The sequence below is a fragment of the Indicator indicator genome, chromosome 3 (assembly GCF_027791375.1).
Source record: "Indicator indicator isolate 239-I01 chromosome 3, UM_Iind_1.1, whole genome shotgun sequence".
Lineage (NCBI taxonomy): Eukaryota > Metazoa > Chordata > Aves > Piciformes > Indicatoridae > Indicator > Indicator indicator.
In genome coordinates this window covers 45,884,347-45,890,987 of record NC_072012.1, presented here as the reverse complement: position 1 = coordinate 45,890,987, position 6,641 = coordinate 45,884,347, and positions in this window count along the sequence as shown.

Here is a 6,641-nt window from a genome sequence, read left to right as displayed (position 1 = left end):
CTGGATGATGTTGCTGTACCACACTCCATTTTTGAGAGATCATGGAGAACAGGAGAGGTCCCTGAGGACTGGAAGAGGGTTAATGTCACTCCAGTCTTCAAAGAGAGCAAGGAGGAAGACTCAGGCAACTAAAGACCAGTCAGTCTCACCTCCATCCCTGGAAAGGTGGTGGAGCAGCTCATTCTGGAGGCCACCTCTAACCACGTGTGAGGGGAAACTCAAGAGAGGTGGTTTAGATGACTGAACCATGAGGTGAGTTGGTAACTGGCTCAACAACAGAGTTCAGAAGAGTTGTGACCAGGCGTACAGAATTCCAGTTTGAGCCCTGTGGTCAGCGGTGTGTTCCACAATACTTTGCTTTATAGCAGTTTTGCTTCCTGCCTTGTAGAAACTACTGCATGATTTCTCATATCCTTCCAAAGCAATTCCTTTAGGAATCCTGAATGGGAAAGAGAAAGGAAAAAAAATAAAGTTAGTGATTTATATAATTCAGCTCCATCGGTGACTTTGTTTGCTTGTTGATTGGTTTTTGTTTATTGTTTCTCTGTGAGAGGCTCTTCTTCCTCACCCCTGGTTTCTCAATGTGCAATACTTTTAACAGACAATCTGCAAAGTCATGAAGGTCCTTCAAATGTGTGCCCTTGGGACTTTGGGACTCATGCTTAACATGTGCTTAAGAGATCTGGAGCCCCTATTACAGGAAGGATCTGGAGGTGCTGGGATGTGTCCAGAGAAGGGCCACCAGGATGATCAGAGGGCTGGAGCTCCTCTCCTGTGAGGACAGACTGAGAGAGTTGGGGTTGTTCAGTGTGGAGAAGAGAAGGTTCTGAGGTGGCCTTCCAGTATCTTAAAGGGGCCTACAAGAAAGCTGGGGAGGGACTTTTTAGGCTGTTAGGTAATGATAGGACCAGGGGAAATGGAACAAACATAGAAGTGGGTAGATTCAGATTGGAGGTTAGGAAAAAATTCTTCCCCATGAGGGTGGTGAGACAGTGGAACAGGTTGCCCAGGGAGGTGGTGGAAGCCTCATCCCTGGAGGTTTTTAAGGGCAGGGTGGTTGTGGCTGTGAGCAACCTGATCTAGTGTGAGGTGTCCTTGCCAGTGGCAGCGGGGTTGGAATGGGTGATCCTTGAGGTCCCTTCCAACCCTGGCAATTCTGTGATTCTATGACCTGTGCTGGACATCGCTCGGAGCGGATTTAAAGGCGAGGGAATCAAAGGCCTGCTGTTTCCCATCCTTCCCACAAGAGGGCAGTGTTAGAAAAGAAAGTGTCCGCTGTCTGTAAGCGGTCTGAGCGCCTCTGCTCTTGGCAGGCTGGTTCCTGCTCTGGCTTTGCCATTTCACCTCTGCTCTTGCCTGCACGCAGCTTTTCCCTTGCAGGATTATTCCTTGGTGTGGACTACCTCTTTCTACAGTAGTTCCAATGCACTGTTCTTCCTTGTACTCAAATGCCACAGCTCTGGGCAGTACTTGGGTTCTACCACAGAGGGTAAGAATCACAGAATTGTCAGGGTTGGAAGGGACCTCAAGGATCATCTAGTTCCAACGCCCCCCCCCCCCCCGCAGGGACATTTTCCACTAGATCAGGTTGTCCAGAGCCACATCTAGCCTGGCCTTAAACAATTATTCCTAGGTTTGGCAAAAATGCCACTGACTTCAGGTAGTATAGGACTTGGGCTCAGTGTTTCCTTCTTAGCTCTTGAGGGTGCTGAGTGTGCAACCCCAGAAATTCTTCATCTCAGAGCTGTTTCCCCTCCCTCCTCCCTTTGCTGCCTCACCAATAAAGGATCATTCTTTGATCCTGGAAGTGGATGGAATGGTAACTGATCTTGTAAGTACGCTTTTGGTCACTCTCCTGTTCAGCCCACTCTACTCAAACCATGCAAGAAAACTTCCTATTACCAGAGAAGTATTTTGTTGGTACTTCTAAACAAACATTGAGTACTTTAAATATTTTTAAATACCCAGTATTTAAATACTGTTGTACCACACTGCTACTGTTGATGTATTCCAGTGCATTGTAAGGTACAGAAAGATATGGAGATGCTGGTACATGTCCAGAGAAGGGTCATGAGGATGATCAGAGGGCTGGAGCTCCTCTCCTGTGAGGACAGGCTGAGAGAGTTGGGGTTGTTCAGTTTGGAGAACAGAAGGCTTCAAGAAGACCTTATTGTGGCCTTCCAGTATCTGAAGGAGGCTACAAGAAAGCTGGTGAGGGACTTTTTAGGGTGTCAGGTAGTGATAGGACCAGGGGAATGGATCCAAGCTAGAGGAGGGGAAATTTAGATTAGACATTAGGAGGAAGTTTTTCACCATGTGGGTGGTGAGACACTGAAACAGGTTGCCCAGGGAGGTGGTAGAAGCTTCATCCCTGGAGGTTTTTTAAAGCCAGGCTGGATGTGGCTCTGGGCAACTTGATCTACTGTGAGGTGTCCCTGCCCATGGCAGGGGGGTTGGAACTGGATGATCCTTGAGGTCCCTTCCAACCCTGACAATTCTCTGATTCTGTGATTTGTGATTTCACCAGGACATGCACTATACAAAGGTGCTCGTTGTTGCCTGAAATTCTTCCTCTTTTTGTTTTTATTGGCTCTGAAATGAGCTTTGCAATAAAATCAGCACAATATTTCAGCTGTGCTCTGTGCAGTTTACAGCCAGCAGGTTTAGCTTGCTGTGTGTGGTGGTGTGTGACCCCTGACCTGCCCTGCCTTTTCTCCCTAGCCTTTCACACCATGGTTAGTCTGATGGCAGCTGTTTACTTCTTCTGACACTGTGTTTCACAAGACAATTTGCTGTGTTCTTGCTACCTTAGTTGTTTTTTCTTTCACAAGCTGAATCTCATTATGGAGAAGAGAAGGTTAAAGGGAAACCTTATTGCTCTCTACAACTCCCTGAAAGGAGGCTGGAGTGAGGCTGGGGTTGGTCTCTTCTCCCAAGTAATGAGCAATAGGATGAGAGGAAATGGGTTTAAGTTGTGCCAGGGGAGGTTTAGGTTGGACATGAGGCAAAAATGCTTTACTGAGAGAATGGTGAGGGGTTGAAAGTGGATGCTCAGTGTGGTGGTGGGAATCACCATCCCTGGAGGTATTCAAGAAGCTGTAGCTGTGGTGCTACAGCTGAGTGGTCATGGTAGTTGGTTTGTGGTTGGACTTGATTTTGGACATCTTGTCCAACCTTTATGATTCTCTGTAATTTTGTTGTTGTTTCTAGACCTATTGCTGCCTGAGGTTTTCTATTTTTCTCTTGCCTGGTTTTCTATAACATTTCCAGGAAAGCATGATCTGTATCTTCTCTGAAAATACTTTTGTCTTCCCTTTACAAGTGTTCATGACAAAAGAAAAAGTCAAACTGATTTCTTTCTTTCTAAACAAACAACTTATTCTGATGCTGGCCTTCATCTTTTTATTTCTGCTTCCCTGCTCCAACCTCTCCCCGTCCAAACAAGAAAAGAAGAAACAAATACCAAAATAACTTAAACAAAAGCAAAGACAAAACAAAAACCCAAACCAAACCAACAAAACATGCCACCAACCAACAATAACAAAGAAACCCTCCAAACAAACCAACAAACACAACAAAAACAACCAGGAAAAGGTTCTGAAAGTCTAGAAGATGCAAAAGTATTTTAGCACAAGGAAGCACACCTTGGTTTATGCATCAGGAAGAAAAAAGTCTGATTAATTGCAAGGGGACTGACCTATTGGAGAGCAGCACAGGGGAAAGGGACCTGGGGGTCTTGGTGGATGGAAGGATGACCATGAGCCAGCAATGTGCTCGTGTGGCCAAGAAGGCCAATGCCATTCTGGGGTGGATTAGAAGGGCTGTGGTTAGTAGGTCAAGAGAAGTTCTCCTCCCCCTCTACTCTGCCCTGGTGAGGCCACATCTGGAATATTGTGTCCAGTTCCAGGCCCCTCAGTTCAAGAAGGACCTCAGGGAACTGCTTGAAATTTTCTGTTGGTGTTCCAGGACCAGGAATGTGATTCAAGCTTCCCTGACTGGGAGTGTTCTGTAAAGAGGAGTTTCAGTGGCCAGCTGAAGCTCAATTTGTTTAGCTCCACATAAGTGTAAGATCAATCTTATCTTAATCTGGTTTATGACTCATTAAACTCTCTTAGTGACTCCATCTGAGCAATCTTAGCTGTCAGTCAAGCAGGAGCACAAGCAGAAGCAACTTGAAATGGTGTGTTTGGAAAGAAGAGCTCAGTGCAGAACCAAAGACAAACGCCAGCCAGCTGCAGAACCCTGAGGTCTTCTTAAGCTCCCAATGGCACCTTGGAAGAGACCCCATAAAGTTGTGCTGTTAGTCATCAATGCAGGGTTTGTGTATTATCTTGTGCACCTATTGCAAGAGCAAAGAAAGGGAAGGATTACTTCCTTGGGAATTAATGATGGACGTCTGAACCAAAAAATGAACATCCTTCAGAGACTGGACCACTTGGACTGGAAATTTCATAATCTCTGTGAGTATAATGCCAGGCTGCTTAACTATTTGAGGATTAGGTGTCTAGATTTCCTGATGGGGAAAAAAAATAATGGGGAGCAGTGGGTTGCCCTGAACATTTTTGATAGATTTCTTTAATTTTGGGTTTGTTTTCTTCTTGTAATCCTGAAGAAGATCATCATAGAATCATAGACTGGCTTAGGTTGGAAGGGATCTCAGAGGTCATCTACTCCAACCTCCCTGCCATGGGCAGGGATGGCTCTCAACTAGACTTGGCCTCATCCAGCCTGGCCTTCAACACTCCCAGGCAAGAGGCATCCACAGCCTCCATGGACAGCCTGTTCCAGAGTCTCACCACCCTTGTACTGAAGAACTTCTTCCTAAAATGCAGTCTAATCCTACTCTCCCTCAGCTTCAAACCTTTTCCCCTTGTCCTATTGTTAGACACCCTTATGAAAAGTCCCTCTCCAGCCTTCCTCTAGGGTCCCTTCAGGTACTGGAAACCAGCTCTAAGGTCCCCCCAGAGTCTTCTCTTCTCAAGGCTGAACACCCCCAGCTCCCTCAGCCTATCTTCAGAGCAGAAGTGCTCCAGCCATTGGATTATCTTTGTGGCCCTCCTCTGGACTCACTCCAACAGCTCTGTGTCTTTCTTCTGATGGGGACACCAGAACTGGGCAGCCTGTTCCAGTGCTCTGTCACCCTCTCTGCAAAGAAGTTTCTCCTCATGTTGAGGTGAAATCTTCTATGTTTAAGCTTGAACCCATTGCTCCTTGTCTTATCACTGTGAACCACCCAAAAGAGCCTGGCCCCCTCCACTTGACACCCACCCCTCAGCTATTGATAGACATTGATCAGATCCCCTCTCAGCCTTCTCTTCTCCAGACTAAACAGCCCCAGGGCTCTCAGTCTCTCTTCACAGGGAGATGCTCAAGTCCCCTAATCATCCTCGTGGCTCTCCCTTGGATTTTCTCCAGCAGACAGATTCTCTGTCTCCTTTGAACTGGTGAGCCCAGAACTGGACACAGTACTGCACCTTGAACTTGGTGATAAATATTCCCCATTCAGCTTGGTGAGGTTTGACAGCCCCTATCCCAAGCACCAGTATCCCATAACGTCACTGCTGTTGGTGGCAGTGTCTTCACTGGCACCTCTTCTCATGAACTGGGGACACACACACACATATTTTTGGAGGATATTTTAGAGCCATTTGAGAGAAAGCTGAGCACTTCAATACTTACTCACAGAATTGCCTCACAGTTGAGATTGCAAGGCAGTGGTCTAGTCTACTAATTCCCCTCCTAGAAGCCTTCTCACCTAGAGCAAGTTGTCCAGGACATCATCCACTTGGGGCTTGAATATCTGCAAGGATGGGGAGTTAACAACCTATCTGCTTTTAAAATAATCATAATGATGATTTTTAAAAGATCTTATGTTTAAATGGAATTCCCTCTGTTTCAGTTTGTGCCCCCTGCCTCTTCGTCCTTTCACTGGACACCAGGAGGAAGCTCTTCCCCTGTCTTTTTTTAGTCCTTGTAATGAAATATTAATACACATCAATCTGTGCAAGGGGAAGTTTAGGCTTGATCTGAGAAAGAAGAGAGATTGTCCATTGGAATGTGCTGCCCAGGGTGGTGGTGGAGTTACCATCCCTGGAGGTGTTCAAGCAAAGCCTGGCTGAGGCACTAAGTGCCATGGTCTGGTTGATTAGATAGGGTTGGGTGATCAGTTGGACTTGATGACCTTGGAGGTCTCTTCCAACCTGGTTGATTCTGTGATTCTGTAACATGCCCTTCCCATCCCCAAACCTTCTCAGGCTTTCTCAGCTTCTCCTTGTCTACAACAGATGCTGCACCCTCACAATCACCTTGGTGGCTCTTTATAGGACTTGCTCTAGCATGTCCATGTTTCTCTTCTACTGAGGAGCCTGGAAGTGGACACAGTACTCCAGGTGTGGCCTCACCAGTGCTGACTAGAAAGGAAGCTTCCCCTCCTCCTTCACCCTGCTGCAGAGCACTGGTTTATTGTATTTACCTTCAAAAATATGTCCTGAACCACCTCAGACCATCTGTGCTTTTTTTCCCCCCCTCCTTTCTTTTTAATTGCAAACCTAATAAATCCTTGAAGAGGTTGGGGTTCACCCTCTTTGACCCTGAGCAGAAGTCAAAAGCTTCCAGTAAGCTTATTAAAGGGCAAAGGGTTC